This window comes from Calonectris borealis, chromosome 1 (assembly GCF_964195595.1).
Source record: "Calonectris borealis chromosome 1, bCalBor7.hap1.2, whole genome shotgun sequence".
Taxonomy (NCBI): Eukaryota; Metazoa; Chordata; class Aves; order Procellariiformes; family Procellariidae; genus Calonectris; species Calonectris borealis.
Window position 1 is genome coordinate 85,223,665 of NC_134312.1, and position 22,530 is coordinate 85,246,194.

A 22,530-nucleotide genomic window follows, 5' to 3' on the forward strand; every position below is an offset into this window, starting at 1 on the left:
AAACAAACAAATGACAATAACAACCACCACCAAAACTGTCAAACTTGTCCTCATTGTCTGTTGGCTTCCTGCGCTGCTCATCTTTGAGGAAGTGGTTCTTTATCTCCAAAGTTTGAGCCTGAGTTATTTAAAGATTCTGGAATGAAGATCTTTCAGGCCTCAGGTACAATGGGAGTTACTGCATCAGAACTACAGCGTCCAGGAGATGGACCTTTTTTGAAGCCTAGAACCAAAGAACAAAATGAAATTCTCTCCACAGATCTCTTTATCTCCTGCTGCATTGCAAGACAGATTTCCTTCATTGCTTGCTTTAAGGAAAATACACAGCAACATTTGTGTACTTTTGTACATAAATAAATGAAGAACAGAACGCTGCTGCACATGCTTTTCTTCTGGGGGAAGAGAGGAACAAACATGTGGAGATGACAGTTGTGTTGTTGGCAGCACTACCAGCAGGATGCTTAGAGTCTGTTGAACTGAGCAGTTTATAAAAATCCACATAGGACAGAATGGAAGGTATGAGAGAATATATTTGATATAAACATGCCCTTGAATTGAGAAGTGTGACAACAACAGCAGCACCAGAGAAAGAAATGAGAATACACAGGGGACCTAGGAATGTGAAACAGATCTTCCTTCTGCAGAAATATTTACGGAAGAGCCTTGAGTTGCTCTTCACACACTGTAAAATACAGTTCCCCCCAACAGGCCCATGTCCATAACTGCACCGGTCTATTTCTTTAGGTATCTCTGCCCCAATTCTAGGCCACTTCCCCCTCATACAACACTGCCTACTGGTCCGCACCAGAACCTTCCCCAGCTGTGTTAAGACTCTCTGCCAGAAACAGTGTTTGAAGTTGGCTCCATTAACTTCTTGTCACACTTCCACTGACACCCAGGGGAAGGCAGGTGGGGACTTTCTGTAGGATCTCAGAGGATCTCCTCATGGCCTTCTCTCACGCAGCATCACAGATACTGTGCTGTGCAGACTGCAGTCTCCTGCTGCCAGAGCAGACAGCTTAGACGAGCACTCGGACAAGCTTACCCTCTGGCAGTCGTGGGCTTGGGACCAACAAGCAGCTTAGCCATGGGTTTGCCATTTGCAGGCAGCGGTCTAGGCACCAGTGGGTTACATTCATCCCAGCCCGCTGGCTCACAGCTTAGCGTGGCTACTGCCCCTGCCTACATGAACCCAGGGGAGACGTTCAACCGCAGGCCCCTCAAGGCAGGGGAGGCAGCTGAGGGGGCGAGGCGGTACGTGCCCCCAGCCCTGGCGCAGCCCCCCAGCTCCGGGAGGGTGCAGGCGGGGGATGCCCCTGGCGTCCACCCGAGGGGTTTCCGAGGGGCTGCCGTGGGCGGCACAGGGAGCGGGGCGGGCCCCGGGCGAGCAGGCTCCAGCAGAGCTCTCAGGGGATCCGGCGCGGGATGGCGGCGGCCTCTTGCTTCGGACTCAGGCGGGCCGGCTCCGGGCGGTGTGAGGCGCGGTGGAGGACCGGGCCGGCGGCGCTCCCTCCCCTACGCCGCGGGGCGGGAGCCTCCCCTGGGCAGCGCCCCCAGCTCCTCCCCGCTCGGTAGTGCCGGTCCGAGCCCCTCCTCCCGTTTCCGCTGGCAGGAGCTGGAGCCGTGTCCTGCCGTGCCTCCGCAGCTCCCCCACCACTCGGCCCCATTCGGCCCGGCCCGGCCCGGCCCAGGGACGCGCGGGTGAGACCCGGCGCCGTGGGGGGCGGGAGGCGGCGGAAAGTTGCGGGCGCTTCCCGGCCGTGGGAGGTGGCAGGAGCGGGGCGGTGGGGAGCAGCCGGTGGCGGGGGCGCCGGGGGGTGCCGGTCGCAGGGGCCGGGGTCCGCCGGCCTGGCGGTTGGAGGCGCTGGGGAGCGGCGGCGTCCCGGCGGGTGGGGCGCGGTGGGGGAGCGGGAGGCTCGTAGGGGTAAGGAGTGTGTGGTGAAAACAGTAACCCCCCACTCCCCCCGCCGTCTGTATAATTTTTGCGGAAACAGGAAAGTTAGTTCAGAGGGACGAGACGAGCCAAGCGGCGTCTGCGTACGCGGTTCTGCTCTCCGCCGGAGAGCCCGCGTTGCCTGTCCCTCATGGGAGCAGATGGCTTCGGCTGGGGATTTCTCCCCGCCACCGGGGAAAATACGCCTGCAACAGCGCTGCTTGCAGGCGGGGGGCTTCCTTTCTTCTCCCCTTGCACACCCCCCGAGGCTGCAGCAGGGTGTGAGGGCGCAGAGCCGAGCCTGGGATGGGTGGGAGCGCGGAGAAGCCCCCGCGGGGGGTGGAGCATGCGTGAGACTGCGGGAGGGGAGCCCGGGCGGCAGGAGGGAGGCTGCGGTCTGGGTGGCGATGGGGGAGCCAGCCCAGGGCTGGCCAGTGGGCTGACAGCTCTCCTCGGCAGCTGCCCGCAGAGGTGGTGCCGACAGTTCCTGCCTTCCCCCTTCTGATGTAAAACTTTGCCTTTTCCTGTTCAAGCTTTTGGAAACTTTTCTTGCTGAATCTTGGATATCCGCCTGTCACTGTGCTCCTGATGGGAGCTGGGAGCTCCGTGAGCTCTGCCTCTCTCAAAAAGGCCTTCAGCTCTGGAGATTTTAGATAGGCGGAGAGGAGGACCTGTGGTATGGGGATGCTGTGTTGGGGGGAAAACTAGACTACAAGGGTGAATAAAGCTGTATTTCTTTACTTAGTTCTTTTATCATCTCTTTTTCTATGCTTTTACTCTGCATGGTTTTGTGGTTTGAAGCACGGGGCTAGGAATGGGGGCACCTGATTTTCCTACCTGACTGCACTGAACTTTTTGTAAGACTTCGGGGTAGGTCATCTGGGATTTGACGGGGAAAAAAGTTGGATATTCTCCAGAACAGCCATGAGAGTCAAATCATGCAGCTTGTTTGTGCTGTTACTCCTAGATGGGCCTAAACTTTACCTGTGGATGCCAAAACTTAACATGTTACTGTAGCAAAGTTCTTAGTAACAGGTGCCACAGGTAGGTTTAATCATTTGTTTGTTAAGTTGATAGATGAAGTTCTTTATAGCCAGGGTGTATAATGGCAAAGGATAATAACCGCTGAAGAAGTGCATTCATATGAGTTATATCAGCATAGAATATGGGGCCATAGTTAGCACTCAATAATTTAAAAAATATCAAACGATAAATTGTCAATGTGATGTGCATGTGGTTGATGACACCAAGGAAAAAAATCAGTCCTCATAGTTCTATGCCCTTGGCTTCTGTTTTGCATTTTTTCTGACTTCCAAGAATGAAAACTGATGGAGCAAATGTAGCTTTTGCCTCCTGATCTTTCCCTTTCATATTTTTAGACTGTGCTGTTCAAATTGCAAATCCTACAGACAAGACCTTTTCTATAATGGGGCTGTAGAACTTATGGAAAATTTGGTTTTGGGCATCTACACTTTCTTTAAAACTAATTCTCATTAATAAAGCTGCATGAGAAGACCTTGGGGTCAGAATATAACTAATGCAGCATCATTTACATTATTCAGACAAAGCTCTCAGGTTAGAATAATCCTGTTCATCTCTCTTGAGGAGGGTAGAGAGTTAACTGGGAATGTTAGTGTTATCTTAGTTATTGTGGTTATTTTAACAGAAAATAACCACCAGAGATGCATATCCCACAGTCTTTGCTTTCCTTGCTATTTTAAGTTATTTTCTTCCAAAGCATGCCAAACCTCAGCCTGTCCATGAGGGTATTTCCAACACAACTGTGTATTTTTAGTGTTTAACCCCTCCCTCCCCAAACACACAAACTGAAACATTGCAATAAAAAAATGAAACATGGGAACAGCACAAAATGAAATAACAAAATAACACTTGAGGCTGCCGCACTGGTTGGAGGAGTTACTTTCACACTTGTGGCACATGTGAAACTAGCAAGTTTGCACTAGAGAATCCAAGACTTTGACTCGGTATTACTCTGTGAGAGCTGGTATGGAGTTGGTTGGGCCTTGATCAGAAGAGACTGCTTGTTTTAGAAGCAGTACATTAACATTCCTGTTGCACTTGGGTTTGACAATTGAAAACCCATCTCAGTTTTTCACTTTTGTCATGTTTCACTGTTGTGCTATTTGCAAGTGACTGGTGCCCCATTAGTTTTCTACATTGCAAGAATGTCACTACATTTATTGATGCATAAAAAGAGATGAGAACGCTTTAAAAAAGCTGGGCATGAGCCAGCAGCACGCCCTGGAAGCAAAGGTGGCCAACAATACGTGGGACTATATTAATAAGACTGCAGACAGTATACCAAAGGAAGTGATTATCTCCCTGTACTTAGCATTTGTTAGACAGAGTCTAGAATACTGCATCCAGTTTTCTGCCCTCAGAGACAAGAAAGGTATGGATAAACGAGCTATCCAGTGGAGGGCCACTAGGACCGTTGGGGGCCGGAGCGCGTGTGGTGGAACAGCTGGCCCTCGGTAAGGGATGGGGAGCTGGGTGTGGTAACCACGCTGGCAAGGCAGGGCCCTGTCCCATGGTACCGAGTGAGGCAGCCAGTGCCAAGCAAGAGTCTACATTGCCAGGCAGGTTTGTGGTGATAAGGCAGGTCCAAGATCAAGTTGAGACGTGAATCAGCAGGTCAAGATCAGGCCCAGTGATAGTAATTAGGGTCAGACAGAGTCCAGTTATCACTGAGCAGGTCCATAGTGATGCGGCAGGTCTGAGGTCAAGTGAGGAAGTCGCACCATGGGTCAGGGTCTGGATCAACAGGGTCCATGACCATACACAGGCATGGCTAGAGACAGGCACAGCTACAATGTAGGTTGGGCAGGGACTGAAGGCCAAAGGCAGAGCTTAAATGGAGCCCCTGGGGCCATGGGCAGAGAGTGGGGGTGGAGGCACAGAGTGAGGCCGATAAGGGCCTTTAAAGGCTTTTCAGTGTGCCTGGGGCCCTGATACAGTATAAGGATCATATGCTGAGGGAACTGGGCTTGTTCAGCCTGGGGAAGAGAAGGCTGTGATGGGACCTATAGTAACCTTCCAGTACTTAAGAGGAGGTTATCAAGACAGAGCTAGGCTCTTCACGTTGGTATATTGGATGAGAGACAACAAATGTAAGTTGAAACAAAAAGTTCAAGCCAGATACAATGAAAACCTTTTCTGCAGTGAGGACAGTCAAGTGTTGGAACAGGTTGCCTAGAGCTGTTGTGCAATTGTCTGTCCTCACAGGTTTTCAAGACCAAAGTGGATAAAGTCCTGTTGTGACCGCCTAGCTGACCCTATCTAGAGCAGGAGGAGGAGCCTCCTCGGGTCTGCTCCAACACGAATTCTCTGGTTTAAGATCAAGCAGCCATTTGGTCTGAGAAGGAAGGAGGTGTGTAAAACTATGGCAATATCTGTAAGCACCACAGATGAAGAAATGGAGTAAGCTTTTAGGATGCTGATGTGTTGCTAAGATACTTAGTAGAGCAATTTTAAAAAATTAAATTAAAAATTTTCCTCACTATGCTAAGGGCTTATGCTGGAAAGGTGTGTTGTGTGTGGGCAGGGGGGCTGAAGATACTTTCCATTTGAAAACTTGCTTTCCTTTAGTGATTCTCAATGTACAAAGTGCCCTTTTAGTGTAACATCACTTAAAGATGCTTTCTGGAATAGGTCAAGCCGTGTTCTTTCAGAATTCATGTAGGAAGTGTGATGACAATACAATATGGTGCTGAGCTTGGGAAAAGACAGTGTATGATTAGGGAGGAGTTTTTACCTGAGGATTACCTTCTTTAACTCTGTAGAAAATAGCATAAACATATCAGGATCAGCAGAGCACTTCCCCATTTGTGGCATGGTTGTTTAACGGACCTTAGGGTTGAGTCAGTCCTGGTAGGGCCAGCTTAGCAATACCCAGAGAATGTGAGTGGATCAGAAATAGGTCTTTGTTTTTTTCTTTCTACATGGCAGTAAAATTGTGGTAAAGTAGGGATGTGCTGAGGAACTGCCTTCTCTTCACTCAGTACAATGCATGCTAGAATTTAATTTTGAGGAGAAGTGCTCACTGGGAAGATACAAACTTTTGTATATTTTGCTCATGTGTAAAAGATGCTCTATTGGAGACAAAAGACCTATCACTAGCGCACTCTGTCCTTCCTCTCCATCTCTCCTGGTCTCCTAAAGCTGACTTCCAGAGACTGTTTCTGCTGCTTCTTGTAGGCTCTCTCAGATGGAACTTGCATTGCTGAATGTCAGTGCTATGTTTCCTGGGAAAAAAACATCAAATCGGTCTCGTGGGTCACTTCCTCTGGTTCAGTGACATACTTCCTGCGGTGTGTTTGTAATGAGGCACGATGTTGCTCTCCAGTGAAAGATGGTGGGTGCTTTCCTCATTGCACAGGTGATTCTGGAAAGGTCATGTGTCTCTATGAGTTGTCTGTTGCCACAGTTAGACAGCACTGTGCTTCAGCTGTCTTTCAACCCCTACCTCACCTTTCCTTTTTGGCCAGCTTTTGAAAGCACTTCCTTTTCAGGCTCTATTAAACTGTTTCTTCTGATATTCCAAGCACTTGCATTCATTGCTGTCAGAAATAAACCTTGAGGGCTGGAGTTTGTAGAATAAGGCACGATCCTTGGGCAGAGCCCTGCTGCTTTTGCTCTGACTGCAAGCACAGTAGAACAGGAGGCATCTGACCTCCGTGCTTCACACAGAAGAAAGGACAGATAGGAAACATGGGATCCCCAGTAGGTAATGAACTGCATTTTGATGGCAGTGAGATGTATTAGGCTGTTAAACTGCCTGTTGAGGAGGGGTGAAAAAATCTTATTGTTGAAAAGCTTTTAAAATCAAGAGTATAAAACAGATAGGCATGTTCTGGGGATAGCTCCAGGGAGATGAGGCAGACTAAATCATAAACATATGCTCCAATAAGCCTTTAAGTGGACAAAGGTATGTAATTAAGCTTAGCATTTCTTTGCAGTGATGTGAATATGACATTGTGATATTATGATAACACTGAAGTAATAACATCAGTTTAAAAGACTTGAAGTTTGCATTAATCTTTGTTTCAAAAGGCATAACAGGAATTTTTTTCTTATTTAAGTTCCTTTGAAAGCACTTTTTCCTTTTGCTGTCAGAGTTCTCCTTTCTAATGCAAACTCTGTCATGCTGTTCCTGATATTTCTGAAGGTGGAAGTGACTAATAGCTAGGATGTTTATTTCCATGACCCCTGTTACAAATGCAAAAAAGGAAACAAACTGCATTAACTAGTCAAAAGCTGATTATATTTCTGAGGCCAAGTCACTGCATGTCTCTAGAATCAGCTGAACTGTGTGAACTGAGCTTTAGTTTCTACACTGAGATTGTTAAAGTAGAGCTGCCTTTGCAGTGGACAGTCTTCACTGATTTACGGTTGCTTGGACTGGTCTGTGCATACTCATAATAAGGATATGATGGAATTTATCAACCTCATGCAGGCATAGGACCACAAAAGCTGTATTATCCTTATGTGGCATGTCTGAGGAGGAGACCGGGCTAGACTGGAGAAGGAGCTCAGGGAGGAGTAAGTGAAAATGCAGGAGTCTTAAGAAGGCAGTAGGCTAAGGGAGAGGAAGTCTGTGGCCCTCCCCTGGGAGGAAGGTCTGAAAAGGAAGGATGAGATGGTACACTGAACAGAGAGCTGAAATGTCACACCCAGCAGGTTTGAAGGAGACTTGGCTCAAAATCTTGTGGCTCTGTCCTAGGGAACAGGGATCAGCTGAAATCCTAGAGAGCAGAGGGCTCTGTGAGCTCTCCTGTATTTCGTGTCCCTCAAGTTCACTCCTAACTGAAGTCATTCGACCTGAAGGATTTAGAGAGGCAGGGCTTGAAGTTGAAGGAATCCTGGGTTTAGGACACTGGTGGGAAGGACTCATAGGAAAGAAAATGTTGTGACAAAGCTAGACGAGTAGTACTTTCTGTTTGGTAGTTTTATCTGTATTCAGGGGTTGCACTGTTCTCTGTAACCTCTAGGTAATCATTACTAATTTCCAAATAAATATGGCTATAGAGGGGCAAAGCCTGAGAGACAGCATTGTATACTCTAGTGTTACTAACCCAAGTTCCTAGTCTTTTGCAATTTGGTAGTGAATGCTGTCTCCTCAAGTGCCTTATGGCAGTATGTTGATAAACACTTTTTATGGTGATTGCAGCCATACTCAAAACTCATGTGGAGCGCAGGCAAGGAGAATTTCTATTTGGATTTGCTCATTTCCAAAGGTTGAATAATTCAGGAATGCTTTTGAAAGCGTATTTTCCTTTCTCTGTGCCTATTGCTGTTTTTTACCCGCAACTCTGCATACAGTTCAGTGTAAGGTGGTTCTGTCCAGGATGTTCAACTAGCTTTATTTTGAACAATTCTTTGATTTCTCAAATATATACTTATCCCAAAATCAGCTTTGCATTGCATTTTATGTTAAGACTGTAACCTTATGTGAATGAAAATTGTTGCGTTGCTTCGTTTGAAGAAAGTGCAGCTGAAGTTATGAAGGATCAAAAGCAATGTTCTAAGCATGTCTAGCATGTTGTTTCCGCTCGAGGACAGCGTGCAGAGTATTGTTTATATCTATTTATATACATGTGGACAAAATATCATCAGGGGAATGGGATAATGGCTCTGGCAATACAAGAGATGTGTACTAACAAGCAGACAGGAGAGCATTTGGACTTCTCCAGTGCTGTTGTGCTATCTCACAAAGTTTTGCCAAGTAACAGTGGCTCTGAGTGTTAAAAAGGCTCTTGCTGATCTGTTTCCTAGCAATGGAGAAAGTGGCAGGACAGGCAAGACTTCTGCATTTCATAGCACCTGGGACACTACCCATAGCAGCAGAGGCAGCTGTAAGGAACATATAAATTGTGTAGACACCTATTGCTGAGCTATTTGGTGCCATAAAAGATGAAGAGCAAGCGGGAAGAAATGCAACTCTAGAAAAATTTCTGACTTATTCCCCTCACAACTACTCAGGATGGAAGAGGGGCTGGATCCTAGACTATGAAGCTTCTCCTGTTTCAGGTGGGTAACAGGGAAGACCCAGTACTTCCCAGGACAGTATTTCAGGTGAATGTGGTCATAGATTAGGATAAGAAAGCCATGGTAAAAGTAATTGCTGAGACCAGTGATCCATAGAGGGATATGAAAGAGAGGAAGAGACTTCGTTGTGAACAGGAGCTTTTTGCAAGTTCTCTGTTACAAATATAGAAGGCAAAGTGAAAAGGACTGTGAAACAGAGAAGGGGTCTTCTGGGGAGAAACAGGAGGAGGAAATGAGAACAGACAGAGAGTCTTAAGTTCCCACACCAATGTGAATTCATCTGCGTGGCTTTCTATTTTCCAAGTTCCATATTATCCCACCTTTTCCTGGTGGGATGGTCACCACAAAATATCTCCCAAGACATACAAGAAACTCTCCCCTTTTCATTCAATTTTGCTTTAAATAATTTCTCAAGACATCTTTTTTAAAGCAGTCAGTTTTCCCTGAAAAATTCATCTTCATTAGCTTCTTTCTCTTTTTTGCTCTTAGGCTTTCCTTTTCTTACTCCACCAGTTGAAGTTTCCTACTCTCCAGAGACCCCTAAGCAATCTCTATTATGTCTTGCTTTCTTTTATGAAAGCAAAAAGTCCTGCTTGTGTCTCATCATAGCTTAGTTTTCCCAGCTGTGTAGTCTCCATCTTCAACTCTTCCTTCTCATTCTATTCTCCATCAATTCCTCTTTGAAGAGCTGAGGAAGTTCATTCTATAGTAAGAGAACCACACATTCTGTTTTGCTGTCTGTAGTCTGTTTCTTCCTTGCTGTTTTTATATTAAACCACAACCAGGGAAACAAAACTAGTTCAAGTCATTTAGATATGCAGCTGTTTTTTCTGAACTGCTTTTTAAAGAGCTTTAAACAGAAATGTTGCTTCATGCAGGAATCTCCAGCTTTCTTCCTGCTTTAGCAAATAGTATTTAATTCCTCTGTTTTTTAAAGTTGAAAGTCACGTCTCAAAATCTTCTTAAGGCACTTGTCTCTTTTGGAGCTGCTAAGGCATCCCTCTCCTTTACTCTTAAGAGACACTGAGAGGTTATGTTCTTTGCTCCATGTTCCTCTGAAGTCAGTAGAAGAAGATACCTATCAGGCTGTTTCTGCTTGGATCACTAGACAGGCCTGTTACTGTTTCAAAGATCTGAAAGTGGTTAGAGATGTAGGTTTTAATTTTATTAATAAAACACACTCATCCCATGCTTCAGGTACAAAATATCCCCACAGCAAACTCGAAACTGTCAGTGACAGCCAAAGTAGGTATTTACCTGGTGCTGATGGCATTAGTCCAAGGCATGTATTTACAAAAGCAAACAGACTTTGCTTGCCCTTGGGACATGATTTCAGGAACTGAAAGACAAGTATGCTTTATTTTAGAGGACCAAGTGTGGTGATGTACCTAACAGTTATCAGGAGATAAGTGCCTACCAATCACTGAGCTTTCTAGAAGAGAAAAGATCTACATTTTTTCTAGGTTTTGCTGTCTCTCATGTTATAAGACTTCTGGTTTGGAAGGCAGCCCTGTCTCCTGACCTCCTTCTGCTGTGAACCGTGGATTGGACAGATTGCCTGGCTATTGAGTACAGCTCCCCACTCATGTAGACAACATGGTGAAAGATGTTGTTTCTGAAGGGTTCGCAGGATGCCTGTTCCTTGCATCATCATTTGTTGCAACAACCTTGTACCTACTTGAGCCCTGCAGTGAATCTTGGAGGGCGTGAACTGAGCTCTTCAGTTGCATCTGCCTGTGAATTTTCGTCTCACCAATTCTGGTCTGATTCTTGTTTCTCTGAGTTTGTTATCAACATTGGCTTTGGTCAACAGCAAGACCTCTTTCCTCTGACGATTTTCTTGCATTTGATTTTCCTTTCTTAATTTTACTGTATAGACCTGGCTTATGTCAAGCCAAGCAGCGTATCTGTGATGTGGCGAGGACCCCTACCTGGCACTGGATTACATGACTTGAAGGATTCCCCTCAGACCATTTCTGCCTTTGCTACAGATCATGCTGTATTCATAACAGGCTTACATCAGTGGTGAATGAAGTTAATCTTTAAATGTAGTTGACAGCATACTGTGTGCGGCATCAGTTTGACTAATTAGCCAACATCTATGCAGTGGAACTGTAGGCAACTCGGATTATTTAATTCTTGAAATTTTTTTTTATTTTTATTTTTTGCTGAGCCACATTTGACTTCAATATGATTAATTCAGTTGCTGAATGAAGTTGTCTCTCGTATCTCTAGGGAGCTGTTTTGGTTGGTTGATTGCCTGCATGTGCTTGACATAGAGCCTGACATCAGCAATGAGCCTAGTGTTCATATAGTGTTAGTTCACTTTATGAAAGATGTATAGAACTGATGCGTATAGTATGTTGAGGTGTCCATGTGCTCCAGCAGGTATAGTAAATAGACTGTGTGAACTGTGATATCAACAAGACCTTCTCTTGGCAACAAAGGCAATGGTTCATTTGAGGTGAATTAATTCTTAAAACTGAATGTGAAAAGATTGAAGGTGAAGGCAACTAATTAGCTCCATGTTTACTGTTCTGAAAGGGGCAGTAGTTAGTTTTGAAAGCACCATTCTTGAAATCGGGTTTTCTTATCCACCTTTAAAAAATGCCTTATATTGGAAATCTGAAAACATTTAGAAATTAATTATTTTCTCATAGATATGCTTGAATACTTTTGTGACTTCTAGACTCTGGAAACAGTGTTTCAGAATCCTACATGATACAGTGAGGCAGGCTGAGGGAAAGCATTCATTTAAAAACCACCAACAACAATGGAATAATGGAAACATTTCTGTTGAAATGTTGAAAAAAAGTTTGGTGAGTAATCACTTTTTTTTAATAATCAGCCTGTACTTTTTGTATGCAGCTGCAATAATTTTTATGGGGTTTTAAACATTGGAGATGGTACTGTTCTGTGTCTCTCCTCCATGTGGTTGGAGGAAGTCCTGGTCTCACTCTTGTCAGTTTGCTATTTTTGCAGCACCCTTCTAACACTGGGGTGGTGCTGTTACAGCCCTGAAAGCACCAGTATGAATGGGAGGAAGTGGGGTGCTTTTTGTTGTGTGGTTTTGTGTGATTTTCTCTCCAGCAGTGGTTTGTTGTACTAGAAGCAAAGATGAGACCAGTCAGAAAGTGGGACTAGTGCAGTAGAGTTCAGCAGGAAGGGTCTTGCTTAATTTATCTTCTTGCTGCTGTAAACAGGTCATCAGGTGTCTTGGTGATGATAGGGGACCTAAATGCAAAGGGGGAAGAAGCACTGGATTTTTCTGACTAGTATTTCTGATTTAATTGACACACAGGTTTTGCTTTTCCCCTTAATCTCTGTTTTCCCTTTAGTTTCTGGGAGTCTGTTTTAATATTTCGCCTATTGTCATTATTTAAATTAGAGTCCAGATGAAATCAGTATATTATGCCCTAGAGACCAGTGTTTAGACTTACTCCTTTTGTTCAGAAGGAGGTGGGATTTGACATAACTTTTCCTGTTTGTTTTTTTATTTTCCCCTCTCAATCCCTCCTTTCTGTCGAGGTAATTACGTTTGTGATGGGAGGTGCGTCCAAAAGGCAACAAAGTTCACTTTGGTCTTCTTCATCTCTCCAGGTTTGGTCTGCAACTTTTCCATTGGCGTATGTCCAATTACCTCAAGTAAGTAAGATCTCTGTGAAGGATACTCCGAGTCAGTTAATCTGATCGTTAATGCTGCTCGCATTGACTTTAAGGGGAGATGAGTTGGGCCAACACTGAGCCCTTATGAAACCTTCTTGTGATCTGTTATTTTCTTGCCACAAATGCTGAGAGAATCCAGAGTAACATGGTTGTTGTTGGGTTGTCTCCACGTGCTGCTGTAGCTACCCAAGGAAATGTAACAGAAGAGAACAGTAATTCTCTTCATTATATGCAAATATTCTTCTTCTTCTGTTTTTCTTACCTGTCTCTGACATTTGAAGGGAGGGGAAGCAGGGAAGAACCAAACAGGGTTCCTACTGATAGCACTTTCATTAGTCTATGTAAGTTTTGTCCTTTTGTGCAAGCATAATTTTATAAACAGGCTTGGAAAAATAGGCTCATCTTGGAGGGACCCACTGTTACCCTTGCATTTGGTATCCTAGTGCAGCTGCAGGCCTATTACTTTGTATTTTTACACTCCCTACATTCTTCAGGGATTTAGCCTTGGCTAAGAAGTGAGTGGAAAAAATGTGGCACTGCCTACCTTTCATTGCGTTTCTGACATAGTAGAGGAAGCGACTTCTGGCCCTACAGGGAAAGGAAAGGTGAGAGCCACCTTTCTGCTGAATGCCACGTGTTCTGCCAAAGGCTGCAAAGAGTGCAGGTTGGTCCTAGCAATGGGAGCAGCAGAGAGATAATAGTCCACTCATGCACTTGGCTTGCCAAGGACTGTAGCATACTTCTGTGCTGCTTGTGTAAAACTTGTAAAGACAACTGCAGGCAAAGAACATCTGCTGTTGTACGTTTTGGGATGGGTGATGGGAGATTATGGTCTGGGAAGGAAAAAAATCTCCCTGCAATTGGAAGAGGCAAAGAACACGTTAGATGAGGCTAAGAAAAAGAAATGCTGAAGCTTTTCTTTTTGCTGAGTAAAGAGTCTTGCATAAATCATCTTTACATGGGATGTCACACAATGACTCAGTCGTGGGGGTATGGCAAAGATGCATTGACCTTGGGACAACTGCTTATATAAGGGAGAACTGAGAAATACACTGAGAGGGATTTTTCAATGAGAAGGCAGTAGTTCTGTTGTCTAACTGCTGTGGAAAATTTCGCTTGTAGGGCCTGTATGTTTCTGAGAGAAAAAAATCAGTAATAAGATATATTAATAAGAGGTGTACAACTAGCTTAAAATCTATACGTTTGCTATTGGACATGAACAGCTTCTGGATATTTCTGTTGCAAGAAAAAGAATGAAGAGATAGTTAGGGGGGTGTTAGGCATTGATATAGGTAACATCTGTATTTGTGGTAGATGAGACAAAATGTTACAGTATGTAAGAAAGAGAACCTATGAAATTTCATGCTGTAGAGTTTAAGACGGTTATAAAAAGCCTCGGCTTAGGCATAAAATGTCTATCCTGTAAGGCTGCTGTGTGTTTACATCTTGCAATTATTTTTTTGATTACTTTTTGCGTGTGTGCCATGCTCTGAGTCATACTGAATGGTGCTCTGTTGATTCCTGTGTCCTAGGAAAGCTGGGCTCTGCTCTTGGGTGATGGAGTACACCAGGGAAAAGATAGTTGGGGAAGCTTGAAATGGTTGTTATTCGTTCCAGGGGTTTTCTTTCTATTCATCCTTGTGCCACTTGAAATGATTGCTGTATTGTGAACTCTTTCATCTTGTTTCCACCCCTTTAAAATTTGATACTGCAGAAGTTAATGTAACATTATCTATAATGTTTTAACTGCCTTATGTTATGAAAGTGAGAATTCCCACAGCAGCCTTAACTTTGCCCCCAGAAGAGAAAGCACATCAAGTGAGTGTCTTAAGTTACACCATTATGTAGCACTGGGCACTAGGATGTACTGTTTGGCAAATATTTACATTTCAAATCTGGTCCTAGTCCATGGCAGTGTTGAAATATCATATGCTAATTATGCTAAATGATCATATTACACTGGTAAATGGGCATAGGCTTGATTCCCAGAATGCTGATCTGTGAATCAGATCATCAAGGAGTACAAAAGAATCCACATCCCTCAGAGAGAGAAGATAAATAGGATATTTCAAACATTTTTCTTGCATGCATGGTAACATGCAATTTTCTCACCTTTCCATTATGTTACTGAAATCAGTTTTACAGCAGATTGAAAAATTAGTAGCCCATCTCTAATGGGAGTCTAGAAATTACCTCACTTTCTTCACCTTGTTGATCGGTGTTAGCTATGGGATTTCAGATACCCTTCACTGTAATTCAAGGATTTTCTTTTCAAAGGTGTCCATTTCTGCTAAGAAGATAGGACTTTGTCATGCTGAGCAGAATGGGAAATGTGCTTTTTACTTGCTATGAAACATACTTATGCATATTAAAAAGCTTGCCAGACTTGAATTTCTACTATCTGAACAATAAATTTATTGTTAAAATAAAATGATTGAACACCTTGCTAGCATGTGGTATTGAAGTTGAGTGAAATACTCCTACTCATCACTCAAAATTAAATGCAGTGTATTGCAAAAGCTATTGTAAGAAACTGCTTGGTAAAAAAGTCAGACCTAGATGATTAGTGAAGACGTCTTCAGTTATATCTTAAAACCACCACTTACTGTGATTTTCTTTAAATGTCTGTAAAGCACTATAAGCCCTAATTGTTCTCACTGTTGTGTAATGGAATCAAAAAGGGGGTGCGAGATGCTTTGTGATGGTATGTTTTTGGCAGGCAGCCATTTTAAATAAGGCGGACATTTTGACGTATAGGATGTATTGAATAATGGGGTTTAAATGTTTGAGGTGCTGTTGTATGGGGGCAAGTTGGCACTATGCCTTACCCATGTGGTGGACTGTGGGATCCTCTGGGGTGACCCTGGATACCTCATTGGGTCTGTTTTTCACTTGCCTGGTTTGTTTTGGACTGTGAACAGGATTATTGCTCCCAAATTCTTTGTACTGCGCCCAGCAGAGTGGGGCGCAGAGAGGAGGGCCTGGGAAGTACTGTACAAATATAGGCTGTAAATTTTAATCCAAAATGAGATCAGACCAGCAAGGTGAGAAAGAGAAGCATGAGAACAGATTTAGTTAACTTATTTGGCTGTCTTACAATTACAGAAATAACTTGATGACCCGGTTGTGTCAAAGGCGCGTATTTATAAAATGTGTGTAACGTGCTGGGGTGTTCCACAGTTGGGCCAACACCTCATTCGTGTCTGATTTGAGTGACTTCTTGGCATCGGTCTTTGTTCTTTGTCATACGAAGAGCTTGTCCAATTAAATGGATAATGTTAGATCAGGTCTTCAGGAACACTATTAGAAGTCCTGCTGAGGTAGCGTGAGGAGAAGTTGCTCTGGGCAGTGGCCTTGGGGGTGGCCTTTGGCCAGGTCAGGGTAATTTTGTTTGCAGGGGTCTCTGTTTTAAACTGGATTCTGAGGCCTCGAGGCAGAATTGTGAATGATCCTGTCCAGTAAGTTACTAAGTAATATAATATAGCTAAGCTTTAATGTGCCATAAACTTAAATCTCCATGTATGAGAGCACCCCACTGGCAAAAGATAAATTAGTTATGGGGAGAGGAAGATGGTTTGTCCCAGAGATATTGTTAAGAGTTAATCGTTGGCTCTTCTCAGGTTGCTTGAACCTGGAATATTTGCCCCCATCATTAATCAACTTAAGAGGTTCTCTTTGGTGCTACCACTGTCACTAAGAAAACATGTTTTCTTATTACTTCTGCTCCCTTGGAATATCATGATTTGTGGCCCTCTCCCACAGGTAGATTTTTATTTAAGCTTTTTAATACGGAGAAAAATTTTCACTTGAGTCTTTAGTGACATGAATAAACAAATCTCCTTATGAATGATAAAGTAAGGCTGTCTCTTACTCATTTGTCATGTGAGAAAAGGCATGGAGGAACGTGATCACAGATGGAGCACCATTTTCTTCTCTTAGCTTGTTGTCCCTATTGCTTGTCACCAAGCTCCAGCAGAGCTGCTGTCCCCAGCTGCCTTCCATACAGCAGTTCTTGAGCATGGCTGCCTCTGAAAGCAACTGGGGGGTGCTTCTCTCTTGTCTGAGCTAGTCCGTGGTACGTGTTCCATTGCATGCAGCATATTGTCTGCATCTCTGTGATGAAATGGAAAGGCCTCATTTTCAATAGTGATGTGTATATGTTCATGTGCTAGCCTATTGAACAACTGTGAGCTATATTTAATTTTTTAAAGCAGTAGTTTTCCGTCTTTCTATTACCAAACCTTAAGCATTTTCTACTGGAGGCTACAGTCATTTAAAACCCACTTGGAACTCTGATTTTTCAGCTTCTGTATTTAAATTCTTGACCTAGCTGTTCATGTCTGCTCTGCACATCACGCTCATGCTGCTCAGCTCCAGAGAGGCTATGTATGGTTAGTGTATTTGTCTTAAGGAACCAAGAAAATTAACTTGTTAGAGTACCAAAACTTTCATTATCAGTGGATTATTTCTTTCTTTCTTTCTATTCTTTTGCATAAAATTATTGCCCTTATAATCCCTGATCAATTTCCTTCAGTGTAGGAGAGAAATCAGGTCGCATATCTGTAGCTCCGTGTGGATGTAGGTGGGATTTCAGGAGCTGCGCTATTTTCCTTGCTAGTAGCCCTGATCTCCTCCCCATCATTTTCAAAGGGATACCTCTGTCACTCAGCAGAAGCATTTGTAGTATCACAGAGGTTAGAGATGACGGTGAGGGGAAAGCATTAAACTTCCCAGCCCTCTGTAGAGCCAATATCAAATTTTTTCCTATTAATGCGTTTCCTGGCACTTTGGTTCACTTGCTGCAGATTTTCAGGCAGCTGGGTGCCCCTCAGGCAGTTGTTTCCCCCAAGCGGAAGCACAGAAGTCTTTTCCTGACATACTGTATATTTCTGTAGAGTGTATCATTATGGATTGTAGAAGTCATTGGCAAGCCTTTTGCCAAGCCCATTGCTTGGGCTGACAGTTCAGTGGTTTTGAAAAAAGTTGGGGATATATGTAGGTAGCAGGAATAGCCATCAATGCTAGTTCTTTCCCTTCTATCAAGCTAATTAATCGCTCTTCCCCTTTGTGTTCCTACCATTGCAGTACTGGGAGGCTGTTAGCTTGTACTCAGCCCTGTGCTGTTCTTGACTATACTATGCTACTCAGCTGTTTTATCCTTTCCATCCTGCCAATTCCTTCACTGCCTGCCTCTATATTGCCCTCAGGCTGACATGGAGATTAATTGACCTAGTATTGTAGAATTTTTCCTGTTTTAAAGTCCTCACTCTAGGAATGTTTAAGAAGGAAAATGAGGGAATGAGGAAACAAACGGTCAGTTAGCTAGGATTTGGTGCACATTTGAGGACAGAGAACACAAAGCAGTACTATTAATGGGAAAAGTATGGCGTAAATGCACTATTGCTATATAGAGCTCAGGATGGGAGAGATGGAAAGCCTATTGCATTTCCTCTAATTTGCCCTCAGTAGTAGGTTTCAGAGGCTCATGGAGAGATTCCCCAAAGTAACTCACCAGGGAACTTCTTTTTCTAAGTAGGCTGCATCAAGCAAATCCCAGACCCTTATCTGATTCACTCATTTGATTGAATTGACAGTTGATAAAAACTATTTGAATTTTGGTAAGGTATTCAGTACAAAGCCAGGCAATGAAGTCAGATGGAAACTGAAAGACATACCAACTTACAAAAGCTTGTCACATGGACCAGGAGGAGGTTAAGCAGCAAACATTTTGAGCTGGCCTATTTGATGGAAAAAATTTGAATCCAAGGTTGCTAGCATTTGGTTTGCCGTTGTGTGTTTATTTTTACCTTTTATTCCAGGGACGAGCATTAAGTCAGGCGTGACTGGACATTGCTAGCAGTGGTAAGAATGATGGGAGATGCTGTGGGCGTGGAGGGTGAACCGTGCGTGGCTAAGAACAGAAACGGAATTTGGTGCCTGTGACTCTGAGCAGGACAGATGACAGAGATTTGTGCGGAGCAGTTGCAAAAGCACAAACTCATCCTTACAGAAAAGTTAGTTTGAATTTGAGTAGAATGTAAGCTTAAAGCACAATCAGACTTTGCAGGGGCTCTGTCTCCGACATGAGTGTTCACACAGAGTGTTGACAGTAGTTATTTTGGATTGTTCTCAGCCTAAACAAGCTGAAGGGTGATGGACTTGTCACACAACACTGCTGAAAATAATAATATTTTAATACCAGTTAGTGGGCAAAAGTCATATCATGACGTATATCTTTTTGTCATATTCATTTTTGTAATCTTTTTAAAGTGTTTGTGCAATTTAAGGTGAAAACAGAAAACTAGGTAGTTTCAGATGTCATTTTTTTAAAGTGGTTTTGATTTTTAAATGTATTTGCTTTTTTATAAGCATACTTTTAAGAAGAGAATGTCTAACAATTAGTTTATATTGTCTCCAGGGATTTATTTTTAGCCTAAATAGTGTTTATGTATCTAATTTATGTTTAAGTGTTACCTGCTTCTCTGACAGCATTTCCTACTTTTTTCTTACATGCCTTGTACCTACTAAAAAGAATATAGAAACAGTCGGGAAGAAGTTAATGAAGGCTGCATGTTGTAACATGCACGTTTTGTTCACCGTTTTGATGTTAAGTTTTTAATGGTTGCTATACAATTTAAACTTAAAGCATTGTGAGCAGTGTTGCTTAAAATATGCGATATTGAACCTGTTTTTTTCCTTGTGGCTTGTGATTCTAAGTTCTGTTCACCTACTAGAAAGTAAAGATGTGCTAAGAGCTGATTTTTTTATGGGAGACCTCACACAGAAGGTGAAGTGTGCTCTTTGTCCAGCCACACCTATGATACTTGGTGCTGTTTGGGTCATTCCAGAGACATGCAAGATGGGAAGAGGACACTAGGAGTGAATTGAATATTGATATTTTGCAGTTTTGAATAAGAAAATTAGTACGCTAGCAAAGCTGGTACCCTTCCTTGTAATTTATCATTATAACCTCGTTACTTAATTAAAAAAAAGAGAGGATTTGTGGAAAGCTAGTGAGTATGGCTGTATAAGAGTACTATTTATTACCTTTGGCATTAACTGACGTTTGTATATGCTGGCTTTCAAAGCTAATGGCTGAAATAAAAATTTCGGGCGCAAAATCGACTTTATTAAGATTTTTTACAAGTCACAAGTGTTTGCTGCTTTAGTCTTCGGTCTGCTTGTTGTTTGGTTTGGGTTTTTTTTTGGGGGGGGGTGTGGTTGTTTGGTTGGTTTGGGTTTTGTTTTGGTTTTGGTTGTTTGTTTTTGCTTTAAAGCTGCCCACAGTGCATCTTTTATTTATTGGTATGATGCACTATGCAATGAAGACTTAAACTGGCAAAGAGCTGGTGCCAAGGAATGTACTTTTTTTAATGTTTCCTGCTTTTGTATTTTCATGCGAGTGCTTCCTTTGATAGCAGCACAGAACAATATATAGATTAAACTCTACGTTTGTTTGGGGTTTTTTTGTTTGTTTTGTTTTGTTTTGTTTTTTTAAACAATTGTTACTTGTTCAGGAACAGTGGTTTACAGTTGGCTAGTACCAGTCATCTACAACTGGTGGATGAGGGTGCAGTTGAGGGAATCTAGCCAAGCTCAGACAAATTCCTGTTTGTCAAAGCATCCACAGCTACCCAATTTGAAATGTATTAAATGAGGCTGATGAACCTTAGATGAATGAGAAGATAGTAGCAGTATGTGGAAAGAAATAAAGTAGTATGGGCATGGAAATTTTCTCTTTTAAGGGAGGGTGTGTAAAGAGAGAGGAAAAGACTAATCTTCAACATTTTTATAGGTTAAAATACTGAAACTGTTTAGTGACTTTGTCCACTTTTTGTTCTCTGCACTCAATTTACAGAAAGCTGTAGATATATTTGTGTACCCTTGTTTCAGAATAACATCTGTTAATTCACCTTATGCACTTTTATTTGCATTATCGTAATTCCATGGATACCCTCTCAGAACAAACATATGAAGTAAGTACTTAAAATTGAAAATATATGGTATACATGCTGTCCTATCTTTTAATTTGGTAGTCTTCCAAGATTCTTAAAAGAAAGCTTTTGATTGCTTTCTGTCACGTACAAGAGGGGGAGGCTCACTGAAACTCAAACATGGGGAAAACAATGAAAGAAAATTGTGTATTTCTTTTCATACATCATATCATTATTATAGATTGTAGAAGTCATCATCAAGGTTGATGGTGGGTCTGTGAGTTTAGTGCATTTAAAACGGTTTGGGAGTACAGTCAGGTAATGAATACCTAAATATAATACTCAAGAAATCCTACTTGGAGAGGGATATTAAATGTTTGGTTTCAGCTCTGAAGTCTATTCTCCACCTATTAAGTTCAATTAGGGATTTTTAAGTGGGAACAATTTCTCTCTTTACTGACTGCTATGAGATTCTTGTCCCTTCCTGTGAGAGTACAGCACTTGGCACTTCAAGACTGCACATGGTCTAGTATTTTCTTAAGTGAAGCACTGGCAGGTTCCGCATCGTGGTCTGTCTGCTCTGATCTGACCACGGTGCCCACAAACTACCTTCCTGTCAAGGGACTGGTGAACTTCTGGTACTGTAAGAACATGGCACACGGGTGCGTCACCACGTGACGGGAAGGTTGTTGCATGAGACTGGATGCGTGTTTATTATTCAGCAAAAATGGAGGCATTTTCCACCCGTTTCAGTAACTTCTGCCATGCAATGGGAGTGCATTATGGGAGTGTCAGGAAAAAGAGAGAAAGGAAACAGGCTGCAGGCCCCTGGGGAATTAGTCTGCCCACAGCTGTGGGACAGTCAACAAAGATGATGGGAAATGGCCTTGGGTTTGGATGAGTTGTTTTGTAAAAGTGGATGGATGCCAGACTAGATGCTGTACTAACTCAGAGATTCTCAAAGGACGGTACATGTGCTGGTTGTGGTATCTGAGTGTGCCCATGCAGCAGAATTATATTATCACGCTGAGAATGTAGGTGAAGCAGCAGCACTGCCATTACAGTATGTAGCTGAGCAAAGTGATTTTGAAACTTCTGCACTTGATGAACTCTGGTCTCCTCTACTTTAGAGACTTCGACATTCCTATGAAATATTTATAAACATAATTCTCTATTTTAAAACTGTATTTCTCTTTTGTCCTCCCAAATATTTAACTGTGTTTCAGAGATCCAGGGTGCTTACTGTGTTGTAATGCCTACTGCTGATACTTGTGTCAACAGCATAGAATTTTTTGACAGATTTCACAAAACTGCTGAACAAAAGTAGCTGTGTAATGTGGGTGACTGTTTCTGTATGTGTAACTGAGAGTCATGGGAGCAACTCGGAGCCAAGTATTACATCAGACTCTGCATACCAGGCAGCGATTTGGTTTGGCCCTGCTGGGTTATTGCTGCTCTCAGAGTTTGTGTCAGCAAGTCTACTCATGATTGACATGAAGTTTTAATCTAGATTAACGACATTACATGTGGGTCCCATCATTGACTATTGTGGTCAGATACTTGACACTATTCTACAACTGGCAGCCTTCATGCTAATGGTGGTTCTTATGGAGCAGATACGGTAAGGATAATGGCACTATAGAGGTGATACACAGGCCAGAGGTGACCATCTGCATCATGGAAACTTTCCAAAGACTTGCTTCCAGCCTGATTAAAAGCCTTGTGTCTATATGACCTTATGCATATTGGTACCCCTATCAGTAAGTTTGTACAGAAGGAAGCATATGGAGGGAGTGGGGACACTGATTTAAATTTTCTTGAAACAAATGCTGTTAACTAAGCACGTCAAACTGTGGGTGAGCATCCCAAACATTCCTCAATGCTACAAACATATTCCAGCACTCTTTGTGAATGCAGAACAGGAAACCC

General features: G+C 43.0%; 1 protein-coding gene across 2 annotated transcripts in view; it reads left to right on the forward strand.

Moving 5' to 3' along the window:
- The first annotated feature begins 1,610 nt into the window (after positions 1–1,610).
- Positions 1,611–22,530, forward strand: part of TSPAN9 (tetraspanin 9) — a 193,014-nt gene continuing 172,094 nt past the window's right edge. The window contains exon 1 of one of the 2 annotated variants that reach the window (XM_075164019.1): positions 1,611–1,701. The gene's annotated coding sequence lies outside the window, so the exon portion shown is untranslated. Of the gene's footprint in view, positions 1,702–5,259; positions 5,325–22,530 lie in introns of those variants that run through there. The other variant, XM_075164009.1, reaches the window with a different exon arrangement.